The sequence below is a fragment of the Portunus trituberculatus genome, chromosome 14 (genome assembly GCF_017591435.1).
Source record: "Portunus trituberculatus isolate SZX2019 chromosome 14, ASM1759143v1, whole genome shotgun sequence".
Classification (NCBI taxonomy): Eukaryota; Metazoa; Arthropoda; class Malacostraca; order Decapoda; family Portunidae; genus Portunus; species Portunus trituberculatus.
In genome coordinates, this window is record NC_059268.1 from 15,247,736 (window position 1) to 15,261,683 (window position 13,948).

At 43.2% G+C, this 13,948-nt stretch overlaps 1 protein-coding gene across 3 annotated transcripts in view; it reads right to left on the reverse strand.

The window, feature by feature from the left end:
* The window catches only part of LOC123503874 (phospholipase DDHD1-like), a 171,599-nt gene that overhangs the window by 34,367 nt on the left and 123,284 nt on the right, over positions 1–13,948 (reverse strand). For all 3 annotated transcript variants that reach the window (XM_045254019.1, XM_045254017.1, XM_045254020.1), the window contains one exon: positions 7,574–7,715. The gene's annotated coding sequence lies outside the window, so the exon portion shown is untranslated. The remainder of the gene's footprint in view (positions 1–7,573; positions 7,716–13,948) is intronic.

Below are 13,948 nucleotides of genomic sequence, written 5' to 3' on the forward strand. Positions count from 1 at the left end.
AAAAAGGAAAAATGCAGGCGCCGTTTGTTTACCTCTTCAGTACCGAGACACATTTTTACCTTCAGATTTGTGTACGATTAAACGATTTTATTGACTTTAAGAAGTGTCTATGGAGATCAGAAGATTAATGGGCAGATTCTTCACTATTCTAATCCCCTACATGAGTTTCTGAAGCTGTATAAAATCACCAAATAGTAAGATGAATTAATATAGAAACGCATCATGGAACTCAGTGGTTAAAATGATTCGCCTAAGAGGTACTGGTACTTTAATAAACAGCGTATAAAAATCTTGTCTTCTCCGGAAAAAAATATAAATAAGATGCTCCTATAATAGTAACGTGTGTCTCTGAGAAGCGTGACAATTCTCAGTAAATACTATTGAAATATACTCGCGTCTGATTTATCTTGGTGTTTTGGAAGCAGTGTGTGTCTTCCTGGTAGAGGGACACACAAGCAGTGCCGCCCTCATGGTGTTGCTGCTGGTGGTACTCCTACTAGTGCCAGGCGGTGGACACAGGCGCCGTGGTGTTTGTCGGAAGAGTTAGGCGCCTTCTGTCAGTCGGCCTCGTTGTGCGATGTCATAAATAAATGAATCAATTCCTTATCAATGTCACTCCATTCATTCGTCTTGACTGAATGAAAAGGCAAACCAGAACTCAGAAATGCGTGTCAAAACCTCAATTTATCGACTCGGTCAGGTTGTTCATTCTCTTACCGGAATGAGAAGGAAAAAGAGATAAAAAGGAAAGAAACAACGAAGCTGAACTCATTACTTATTTACTCATAAGTTTTACAGCGCTAGGAAAGAAAGTTAATGCAGAAAGTGAAATAGGAACATTTGGTCATCTCTTCTCTCTCTCTCTCTCTCTCTCTCTCTCTCTCTCTCTCTCTCTCTCTCTCTCTCTCATTAATCATTTCTTGTATCTGCCTGTCTGTCTGTTAGTTCTCTCCCTTTCCCTTTCCCTTTCCTCTCTCTCTCTCTCTCTCTCTCTCTCTCTCTCTCTCTCTCTCATGAATGGGACAAGTGTGCCTCTAAGGTGCCACAGCTACACGTGCTCAATCAGGCGACAATAAACGGCCTAATAAACACTGCGCCTGGTGTGGTTTACTGCAGCACTGGCAATGAAACGCGTGTCGAGAGTTCCAAGGCTTGCAGCAATAATCACGTTCGTCACAAGCGGAAGACACTTTTGACGTGCCTGGTTGTGCAAAAACATATACTAGTTTGATTTAATGGTCATGTTTTTTTGTCACTCGAAGTCTCATGGGGATTTCCACCTTTCTCGTTTTCTTTATCCCAGTATGCATTATGAAAGGAAATGTTACGTAAATCAGGTCCCGGAAGTTTGATCATTTGGCGCTGTTACATCCAACACTTAGAAATATATATAGTTACTAAAGTTTTTAAAATGTCCAGTCAGGCACATGCACAAAAGCTGAAAGAAGCACAAAAGCTTTAAGAAAAAAAAAAGAGGAAAAAGAAAGGGTCTCCAGTTTCCCCTCTCACATAAACAAAGAAGTGTGGTGTATAAATCTGAAAGACATATTGACACTAGAAGGAGTGATGGAGCAATTAATTCACTTCCCGGCTATAATTTGAGTTCCGCTTAGTAACATCTAGGATCTGTCACCTAAAATTAGCCTTGTCTGGGTATCATTAGTTTGTCCAAAGGAAATATTTGCCCTCACCAATTGATGTGAATTTAACCTTACCCCTTCAGTACTTGGACGCATTTTTACCACGAGTTTGGTGTGATTAGACAATTTTATTGACATTAGGAAGGATTTATGGAGGTCAGAAGATTAATGGCCACAGTCTTCACTATTTTAATCCTTATACGAGTTTCTGAAGTTGCATAAAATCATCAAACAGTGACCAGAATGAATAGGAAAATGCGCCATGGTACTGAAAGGGTCAACAACTGATATCATTGACCTTGCCGGAGAGTTGGTTTTCCCATATAGAGTGTTGCTAAACTGACGAGTTAAAAGTTGGACCATGTTTGCGGCCACGAGACCGTGTAGTGAAGGGGAGAGAGAACCTTGAAGTCACTGAAAGTGATGTACTAGATAGCGGTGGGGAGGCGCTAGGGATAAAAATATAAAGGCTGTAAAAACACGTGATTCTTGCCCACGCCCAAATGTCCCTTGACACTTCTATGCAACCTTCCGCAATCCCAACTTATAAAGGCGACGGCGGCGGCGACGGCGTGGCAGCAACAGCAGAAGCGTTAGCGACGGGAGCGACAGTAGCAGCAGCGGAACCCGTCTCTAAGGCATGTCCTAACGCCGCTCTGGTCTCGTTACAGGAGTACTAGCGAGGACTGCCTGGCATCCATCGTAACGTTTTATGACCAGCGGCGGCAACACTTGTGTGCCACTTAGTATATGGCCTGTTTAGCGACTGTGTGTGTTTCACTGTTTGATCTGCTGCAGTCTCTGACGAGACAGCCAGACGTTACCCTACGGGACGAGCTCAGAGCTCATTATTTCCGATCTTCGGATAGGCCTGAGACCAGGCACACACCACACACCGGGACAACAAGGTCACAACGCCTCGATTTACATCCCGTACCTACTCACTGCTAGGTGAACAGGGGCTACACGTGAAAGGAGACACACCCAAATATCTCCATCCGGCCGAGGAATCGAACCCCGGTCCTCTGGCTTGTGAAGCCAGCGCTCTAACCACTGAGCTACCGGGTGTGTGTGTGTGTGTGTGTATAATTCACCTCGGTCGCCTACTGGTCACCCAGCCAGTCTTCCCCATTACGGAGCGAGCTCATAGCTCATAGACCGATCTTCGGGTAGGACTGAGACCACATCAACACAACACAACGGGAAAGCGAGGTCACAACCCCTCGTGTTACATCCCGTACCTATTTACTGCTAGGTGAACAGGGGCCACACATTAAGAGGCTTGCCCATTTGTCTCGCCGCTTACCGGAACTCGAACCCGGCCTCTCGATTGTGAGTCGAGCGTGCTAACCACTACACTGTGCGGTGTGTGTATGTGTATGTGTGTGTGTGTGAGAGAGAGAGAGAGAGAGAGAGAGAGAGAGAGAGAGAGAGAGAGAGAGAGAGAGAGAGAGAGAGAGAGAGAGAGAGAGAGAGAGAGAGAGAGAGAGAGAGAGAGAGAGAGAGAGAGAGAGAGAGAGAGAGAGAGAGAGAGAGAGAGAGAGAGAGAGAGAGAGAGAGAGAGAGAGAGAGTCATAAAACAAAACCTCACCATATCTTTAAAATTCCCTCCCTGGTCCTGAAGTTCAACTCTTATTATTACGCAACATAATTCAAAGTGAACAACTAAATGCTCTTCTTGTTACCACCAATGAAAAAAAAAAAAAAAAAAAAAACGGCACTGCTTGACAACACTAATACTAAACCCCAAAAACCTTTACTATATTCTTGTTAAGGATTTCTCTTTTTTCCAATTCACTTTTACGTCTTCGGCAGTTTAAATTTTCACTTCCTGGGGATCTTCACTTAATTCTTGGCAGGGATCATCAAACCCTTCCGTAGAAACAACACATTAATAAACCTGGAGTCCTGATCCTACAAAGTGTGCCGGCCTGTCAGTTCTAAGGGAGTTAAAGCGACATACAGCATACAGCAGACCGGAGTCGTCGTAAGGTCCGCCAAGGAGGGAACGTAAAGAAAAAGAAAGGGCATATTTATACACCGTCAACTACACTATGACTTGTTTCCTCTTTTTCTCCGATTATTTCTCCCTCCTACTCTCTTCTACTCCCAACTACCACACCCCCCAAAAAAAGAAAAAAAAAAATCAATAACATGGCTGTATAAACTCGAAACATTAAAGATAATTAAAGAAAAGAATATAATTTGCTTACTCTGAAACAAGTTGTAATTCATATTAAACTTAACATTTGAGGAGTTCACATTCCCTATATCTGTCATTCCTTAGCTATGACATTCACTAAAGCTTACATTTGCTAGAGTTAACCTTCGCTAGAGTTCAGTCCATAAAGTTAACAGTCCCTAGAGTTGTGAGTCCCTAGAGTTAACAGTCCCCAGAGTTAACAGTTCCTAGAGTTAACAGTCCATAGAGTTAAGTCCCTAGAGTTAACAGTCCCCAGAGTTAAGTCTCTAGAGTTAACAGTCCCTAGAGTTAACAGTCTCTAGAGCCAACAGTCTCTAGAGTTAACAATCCCTAGAGTTAACAGTCCCTAGAGATGACAGTCCATAAAGTTAAGATTCCCTAGAGTTAACAATCCTTAAGAGTTAACAGTCCCTCGAGTTAACAGTCCCTAGAGATACAAAAATCCACAGAGTTGACATTAGATTACTTTTTTCTCTAAGAAGAAATTATTACGGATTTTTTTTTCTCTGATACTTTAGTTCTTGGCAAAAACTGTTTCTTTTGTTCCGTTCCTTTTTTCCTGACACTTCCTTACCAATCACCATTCAGCAATACAATCCATAAACGTAACATTCCCTCAGCAACACTTATTCCTCACATTCCCCTGCAGAGTGCATTGGTTAGCGTTACATTGTTAGCATTCCCTGGAGTTGACGTGACCACGGGTGTGTGAATGTTGTGGAAAACGACACCCAGCTGAGCCGTTCCTTCGTTCGGAGCGCCTTGAGATCAGTCCTACTTTTAGCGCCTTTGTGCGTGGGCGAGGAGGAGAAGGAAGAGGAGGATGAAGAGAAGGAAAAGGATATAATTCGGGTTAACGATAATTCACATCTCAGTAGCTGTTATTAAATGATTCCTGTAAAGCTTAAGATTTCATACATTTTCCTGTTTTCGTGTGCTCTCGCTACGTGGCGCCACACCTTACTTTGTCCACGTTAAAGAAATTTATGACGCACTAAAGGTGATGAGAAAACGCTTAACTCTGAGGCAATTTAAAGCAGTACATAACACGATCCAGAAAGGTTAACGACTCGTAACTCATTTCTACTACTCTCATAACACCGAACGCTTAAAATGAACCACTGAATGATTGACTGTTGTGATTTTGGCGCCACAACAACGAAAGGCTGAGAGAAGTATGTTAACCTACTCTCTCTCTCTCTCGTGTGTGTGTGTGTGTGTGTGTGTGTGTGTGTGTGTGTGTGTGTGTGAACTTAATTATGGTCATGACGCCAGAGTTATAAGAAAGGGGCGTGGCAGCTGCATGAGATGGGGTGTGTGTGTGTGGGGGAGAGGGGGTAGAGGGAGGCGAAAGGGCATGGATCAAGGGGGGATGGGGGTAGAAAAGGGGCCTCAGCGCTGTCTGCCAACTGATTTTGCTTGTGTCCAAATTTGTCCCTCCCACTGTCGGTCCCGCGAATTTGAAAAGGTTTGCATGCACTGTAGTTTGTGTGTGTGTGTGTGTGTGTGTGTGTGTGTGTGTGTGTGTGTGTGTGTGTGTGTGTGTGTGTGTGTGTGTGTGTGTGAAGATTTGTTGTTCATTCATTTATATAACAAACGCAAAAAAATAAATCAAGGAAAGAAAGAAAGAAAAGAAAGAAAGAAAGAAAGAAAGAAAAAGAAGGAAGGAAGGAAGGAAGGAAGGAAGGAAGGAAGGAAGGAAGGAGGGAGGCAGGGAAAGAGAAAAGAAAACTGTAGGCAACATTAATTCATTCATCACTTGCTCATTCACGTAAACTTCTTGCATTTCTCTCTCTCTCTCTCTCTCTCTCTCTCTCTCTCTCTCTCTCTCTCTCTCTCTCTCTTTATCAAGGAACTAATCTCCTCACGACACGAACAGGTTCAAAAGATGCATCACGAGTCACTTTACTGCGGACTGAGAGAGGAAAAGATCCACGAATACGCAAATGTCGACAATTTAAAGAACTTTTCATGTAAATTTCCCTTTCATTTCGTCCCGTGCAATAATTCATCACGTGGGAATTTTCACCGGTTAGCCGCCACGGTCAAGGCTGAGTCACTGCAGCGATATATAAATCTAACACCACAGAGGCTGCAGAGATCAAGGCGGGAGGACGAGCGGGTGGGCGTTGCGGGCGGGAGTTGCAGGCGGGCGTTGCAGGCGGGCCGGTGGAGTGGCATGCATGTGCTGTGCTCTATTAGCTCCCTGCTTGGCTCCCTTGCTCCTGTCAAGGAAGAAACTAAGAAAAAACCTCGCGAATCCTTATGTTTGTTGGCGAAAACAAGCAGCTGTGTTCCCTGACTCAAATTCACGTGCAGTGTTTGGGTTTAATCCTCGCAAATAAGCACTTGAGTTTTCGTGTTTGCTTCGATGGTACACCTAACCTTCTTATTCTTCCAAATATTCCTGTTCTTACTTCAGTTTCAAGTAGTGCCATATACGTACTTAACCCCTTCAGTACCATGACACATTTTCATATACATTTTGCTTACTATTCGGCGATTTTAACAGCTTCAGATGTGGGTATCAAAATAGTGAAGACTCTGACTATTAATCTTCTTATCTTTATAGACCCTTGCTAATATATATAAAATTGTGTAATCATACCCAAAACTCACGGTAAAAATGCGTCCCAGTTTATCGAGAAAGTTTGATAAGGTTATTTAGTGTAAAAGTGGATTTGCAAATTTAATCAAAGCTTCATCGTTCCTGAGGTTTTCTTCGCAAGTCTACATGAAGAATTGAAAAACATGGTAGAAAGGAGCCTAGATAATTAGTTTCAAATATCCACATGTATCTGGAGAGGCCCATACAGCTGCAGAACCAAGCCTTAGTAGGTCTACTGACTTCCTTCGCCAAGCCTTAGAAGTGATTACTACATCCCACCGAGGAAGCAAAACTCAGGAAGACATGGAGAGATACGTATCATTAATAGCTCATGTTTCTGATCTCTCCTTTATCCAACGCTGATCATTTCCTGCATGTTAACGCTGCTGTTTAACTTCCCGGCCTAAAAACTATCTCCACAATGGTCAGTAAAACACTTTGCTGTCTCACCACGACCATTTTCCGGTGCCACAGAGATGATTAACAAGATTTTCAAGTGTTTCTACAGTTGATACTGTAGAAATCTTGTTAATCTGATTCTAGAACTATAAAAATACCTTTTAAAAGAACTCGTGTAAATTTAAATAAATATTCAGAAACGTTTTGTTCTATCACCACGACTATTTCTCACGGCCGTAGAGATGATTAGCGAGGTTTTCAAGACTTTCTCCAGTTGATAATGTAGAAATCTTGTCACTCTGCCTCTAGAACCGTCTAAAAAACTTAAAGAAAACTCGCGTAGATTCAAATAAACATGAATTTTTTTGCTCTCTCACCACGACTATTTCTCGAGCCCACAGAGATGATTAGCGAGGTTTTCAAGAGTACTTCTCCAGTTGATAATGTAGAAATCTTGTCACTCTGCCTCTAGAACCTTAAAAACACCTTAAAAAACTCGTGTAGAATTTAAATATAACCTCTTGAAATAGTGGAGTTGAATTGCAGAAGTGTTTGATAATACGAGCCAATATCTGCAAGGAACCAGTGAAAGCAAACGAGTGTCAGATAGTTACACCTCCACCACCACCAACACAACCCCGATCTTCACCGTACACAATTCCAGAGCAGAGCAAATTTTTTCGCTTACAATAACAACCATGAGACAAGGAACATGTAACTTACTCGTAGGCAGCAGTTCGTCAGTTAAGCTGCGGTGGGGCGTGACAAGGGTGCAACTCTGTGGTGAGGTGAGGACTGCACGACCGCCCCATGCTGAGTGAGTCGATTCAGTTCCACTTGTGATTCACTCTGCTTCGACTCGCACCTGTGTTAGTTCATTAGACAACTTTTTAATCTATTACGTTTGCAGTGTATTTGGTAATGAGATTATATTTGTGTTTCATCTGTTTACACACCTAGGAACATCATATTTGTATGTCTATTTGTCTATTTATTTCGTGTTTTTCACAATAATGGTGGCAAATTTTGTGATTAAGGCTTTTATCCTCAAACACTTCTGCGCTTCACCACTATTTCAAGAGGCTTTATTTAAATGTACACGAGTTTTCTATGGTGCTTTTACTACGGTTCTAGAGACAGATTAATAAGATTTCTTCATTATGAACTGGAGAAACACTCTTGAAAACTCTGCTAATCATCTCCATGGCCTTTGAAAATAGTCGTGATGAGAGAGTAAAAGCGTTTCTGAATACAGACCTGAGCCAAAGATATTCAGTGTGGATTATCTTCATATTTCTTTCTAGGCAATAAATCTGCGAAAAAAACCCCACAAAAGGTAACATGCAAGGATAATAACGCTTTCTACTCCCCTCCCTGAATTTCCTATCCATCATTGACCTTTGAATCAAAACAAACCACGCTGCATCGGATCAGACCACACGTAAGGAAGGTAAATACAGAAAAGGGGAGAAAAATAGTAAAAGGAAGGGAACAAAACAAAACAGAGTTAGTGGTGCGGATCAAACAGGCAGCCAACCAGCCAGCCAGCCAACTAGCCAGCCAGCCAACCAGCCAGCCAGCCAGCCAACCCGTCCGTCAGATTTGCATTGTGATCTGAATGTTTGTGTTATGGTGACTTCCTCCAGTTGGCAACCTATTTCTGACCGCCGACGGAAATTAGAGGATGAGAGAGAGAGAGAGAGAGAGAGAGAGAGAGAGAGAGAGAGAGAGAGACCTACGTAAAAATCAATGAAGTTACAACTCTTACATCAATTACACTCAAATTACATAAGCCCTTTTCACCATCACTCCCCCCTCCCTGTGAACCACCAGAGTCCACATCTCCCTATCACCACACTAATACACACCACTCCCATCCTCCGCCTCTGGTCTGCTGCCAAGCGAACCACTACGCCTTCATCATATCAGCCTTGTGTGTGTCCGCTTCAGCTTGCAAACATTGTCCTTCTTCATTTTCATATTACACTCTTACTTAATCTCTTCAGTACTGGGACGCATTTTTACCATGAGTTTTGGATGTGATTTGATGAGTTTATTTTACGAAGGGTCTGTGGAGGTCTGAACATTAATGGCCAGAGTCTTTGCTATTCTAATCCCATATAAGTTTCTGAAGTTGTATAAAATCACCAAATAGTAAGCACAATGAATATGAAAACGCGTCATGGTACTGAGAGGGATAAAGTGAGACAAGGAACCAATTTGTTATTACGTACTACAATTCGAAATAAGAAGACGAAGATGTAAAAAACTGTTAATTTCAGGAGAGATAGAAAAAAAAAAGACATGTAAGAGTCCAAAATAGCGTGAGAGAGCCATCAACACGACCATGCATCACGGGGACACAGAGGGAGTCCCGGAGTCAGGGTAGTGGGGAGGTACGACCGCTGCGCCGAGCCGTGACGCATGTGCACTGTGTCCAAACATCGACTTCAGCATTTACGTCACTGGCACTGGCTGTAACGATGCCGCTGGGTACCTAAGAAGTCGAGCATCACAGAGGCACAACAAAAGACTCTGCCACTATTCTTGTCTTCCTGAAATATAAGACAACGACCTATAATTCGCCATGTGAGCGGGGAAACGCAGCGACTCCTAGGAAATCCTTTTCCTTTTTCTCAAGATTGTGCGTCATCAGTTGCTGTTGTTGTTGTTGTTATTGTTGTTGTTGTTGTTAGCAGTGAGCGTCGTCCAGGAAGGCGGCACGTGCCCACCATTAAAGCCAAATGTAGTTCATGATTTCTATCTTTACAAAATGGCAAACTCATTCCCATTCTTTTTGTTTTACACCATGAGCAATTCCGTCGCATTATTGTGTAAAGTCCAGTAGTGAAAGACAATGCACTTCTGTCCATCACATCTTTTCGCTGCTCGTTATCATTTTCATGAGTCAGCCAATTAAATGGTATCCATACACTGTATATCAGCGAAATGGCCATAAGAGAAACTCTGGGAAATAATATGAAATGATCACAGGAAGGCCAGACAGTCGAGATATCCGCTGCCTCTTTATTGCTGCAGGCTGCATCCAGTGCCTCAGAGCCTCGGTGCCGCGTCCCGCCGAGACAGGAGTGACTTAAAAATTTCAAAACTGTTTCCATTCGATTGCTTGGATTTTTGAGGCTTTGTATCGCGATAAACTGGGAACGCTGGGAAACAATAACATTCCAAAAACGATAAGCTGAATAACCTTGGCACACGTGGCGGTTACCAAGACATATCTATATTTCTATGATCCAAGTGGGCGACGCTGCAATAGAATAAAAGGACACACACACACACACACACACACACACACACACACACAATCGAATCGGTAAAAAACAGCGCGCCACGAGTCGGCATATAGGAGCACAAAGTGCCTCGCGGGATGGCGAGGCGCGTCGAGGGGATCTGGCTGGGCCTCGTGGATCGCCCGGGTGTCCCGTTGCGTCGTGGGACTTTCAAGGCTGCTCCGGATACTGGTGCGGCATTTCCCAGGGCTGTCCTGTCCCTGCCCTCATCCCTGCCTTGCCACGACGCAATATATCTTGTATTCTCTTACTCCTTTTTCAGTTCTCTCGGTAATGACAACGAAATACTGAAGGATGAATGAATTATTGGTGCCGTCACTAGTGCACCTGAAGCATCCACACTTTGGAGAGGAGTGGTAGTTACACTAACTGTTCGTACTTCAAGCCACGCTGTGTTGTGGGAGGAACGTATGGCGGCGGGGAGGGGCGGATACACGCTGCTCTCATACACTGGTCAGGACAACACGCCTCTCCGGGGAATTCTTCATACGATCCCTCAAAAGATAAGGATGTTTTAGAGCATTTATTGAGGTCATGGGTTGCTGGTACGAGGTAATTAGGTCACCTTCAGGGGACTCGTGTGTGTGTGTGTGTGTGTGTGTGTGTGTGTGTGTGTGTGTGTGTGTGTGTGTTGTTTCTGTTTCTCTGTCTAGGGCGGCGATGGGAAAGGAAAGAGGGCGGCGAGGAGCAGACTGATATTTGATACCCGCCCATACGGGTTCCAACACTATCGCTGCCAATATATCACCACCACCGCCGCCGCTGCCATGCTCTTGACCCTCCATTACCATACCACTGCCTCTTCTCACCCCTGTAACTATGGCACTGTGGCATCAATGTAACATCCGCAGCCACAACAACAACAATAACAACAACAGCAACTACTACAATAACAACAACTTCTACTACTACTACTGCTACTACTGTTACTACCGCCGCCGCTTGTGTTGGTGCTGCAGTCTTCCGTTCAGTTCAGTCATTCCTAGCAATAACACACTAACGCCTCTCTGTAAGTCTCGCCTGTCTTTTCTCATTGAGCTACAAAACCTACAACTGTTGCTCTCACTTCAGGGTAGCAGAGGATTTTTTGCAGTACAATACGAAACAAAATTATCACACTTAAGTATTGGAACTCATTTCAGTCAAAATCCTACAATTCTCTGTTTGTTCTGTCTTCTCACCCTATCTCCAAGTTACTATTCCGTTTCTTAACTCCCCAACTCTTGTCTATTCAGTCTTTGATGTGTCCTATCCATTACGCTCGAGTGTCTTTGGCTTGACTGCTCCCTAGTACGTGTTGGTAGCTCTGTTTATTTGTAGTTGTATAGTTGAAAAGGGAGTGATGCTAGCAGTCTTCGCTATCCGCACACCGTCTATGAAAACAGACTTGAATCGTCGCTAATCGAGTCCTGTGGTGCCGCAAGGAAGTTATATTTTTAGTGGCACCTGTTGATCCCAGCGTAGCCTCCTTATGAAGCGCTTTCCGTTGCACCCTCAATTGACAGGCGGCTTCATGATCATAAACAAAATCGTCAGCTTCCGGTAGGACACGCACACAGGGTCGCCAGTTCCCCACTTCCGTGCACTGACCACACCACTCATAGTCTCTTTAAAATAATCATGTGAAAATTCCTCGGTAATGCCTGAGTTCCGTGGTCTCGCTTCGTGTCAACCCAAACCTGGTAATTCTCTTCCTGAAATACTACTCGCACGTGTCCACAGATGAAGTACACAGTGATACACGAGGAAGAGTTTACTGTCAGTAGAATCTAGATAAAAGAACATGCCACTCTGTCTGTCTCTCTGTAGCTTATTCAAAACTGGACAGGATTTTCTGGCTTTTTGTGGGAGTATCATGGAGTATTAACTTCTTTAGTACTGGAACGCATTTTTATCATGAGTTTTAGGTGTGATTAGACGATTTTATTGATATTGGAAAGGGTCTATATAGGTCAGAAGATTAATGGCCAAAGTCTTCATTATTTTAATCTCCCACACAAGTTGGTGAACCTGTATAAAATCATCAAACAGTAAGCAGAATGAATAATAAAACACGTCACGGTACTGAAGGGGTTAAAAGATGGAATATTCGGATTCTGTCAAAAGTTATCGCCAAAATACTACAATTCACGAGACAGAGTGAGACATTTCTTTAGGCACGCCTCTCAGGGTAAGACATCTCTCGAAGCTCCTTCTTGACGATTACAACTTGAAGATAATAAAGTTACTGGACGAGTTATTTACTTGCTGCCAATATTCACAGTGTGGTCAGTGGATTAGACGACTCAAAGACTATTCTCTAAGGCTGAGTGTGGCTTGCTTTGCCCTAAAAATCACAACACTGCTTAAGAAAAACGCTTATATAAAAAAAAAAAACCCTGATATTAGTGATGATCAGTTGTTGCTCTACTGGTTTATCCACTTCGGCAACCACTTCCCTTTCAAATAACCCGAGATAAGTTTTTATTTTCCATTTTCTTAACAAGTATTTACTATCATCACTCTTACATCTCATGAAGGACACAGAGGGCCCACCCATTACAGATCAGTATTCTGAAATGTTCCGCTTTCACACCACGACTACTCGTATTTTCAAGGGACACAGAGATGATAAACCTGATTACTAAGGGTGTTTCTCCTGTAAGTCATGTAGTAAACTTGTCCACTTGTCACTAGAACCATAAAAACACCCTTGAAAGTTTGTGTCTCACTTGAACAGACTTTGAAACAGTGGAGGTGCAACGATGAAATGCTTCTGAATATCGAGCACACTCTTGCGTCCTCTAATCGTGGAATGAATCTCTAACTTCAAAAAGACGACACGAATGAAGGAGAAAGACACACATCACCAAGTACCCCCAAAATATAAAGAAATAAATCAAGAAAACACCACGAAAGCCACGAAGAACCACTGTAGTCACGAAAAACCACAACAGTTTTACGATAAACCGCATGAATGAAATATTAAGGGAGGAAAATAAGTAGAAGAGTGACGCCGCAGTCCCTCTCAGCTCACATGTTGACTAAAAACTACAGGAGAGAAATGATTCGTCGACTAAATTAATGACGCAGCCACACCGGGATGATATGGCGCCTTATTGGGAATTATTCAAGCGGGTTGGTGGATATTTCTGAAGTAGCTTGAAGCATTAAGATTCGTATACAGTTTTGGGTCATATTTTGTGTTTTGTCTTCGTTAAGGTTGTGATGGAAATACTATAACGTTATTTTTCTTCCTTTGTTGTTGTTGTTGTTGTTGCTACAGTTATTAATACAAGACATTTTCTGCACCTTATGGGAACCTTATGAGACCAACACGAGGACAGTAGGAAGAAACAATCTCTCTCTCTCTCTCTCTCTCTCTCTCTCTCTCTCTCTCTCTCTCTCTCTCTCTCTCATACACAGCACACTTTTAGCACACTTTTATTGATGTTAAAATCATGCCTCGTCATCGCATACAGTGAGTCGAAGGTACCCACACGCCACACACCCCTACGCACCATGCCAGACTCTCGCTATTTCCATTTATCACACTCACCCACACACCACGGCTCCCAGTCCCTCCCTACCCTCTTGCACCCTCGCACGCCACGCCACCCACCACCCTCTGCACGCCACTTCCGACACAAACACACAAACAAGCCCAAATCGTAAACATGTGGGAGAAACTCGTTCGTAAAAATAATCTTACGTCCTTTATAATTAACTTCAAAGTCCATAATCCCACGAGGCTGAATTCATCCCGCCTGTGAATGAAACTACTTTTTTCTTCTTATTCTCTTTCTCT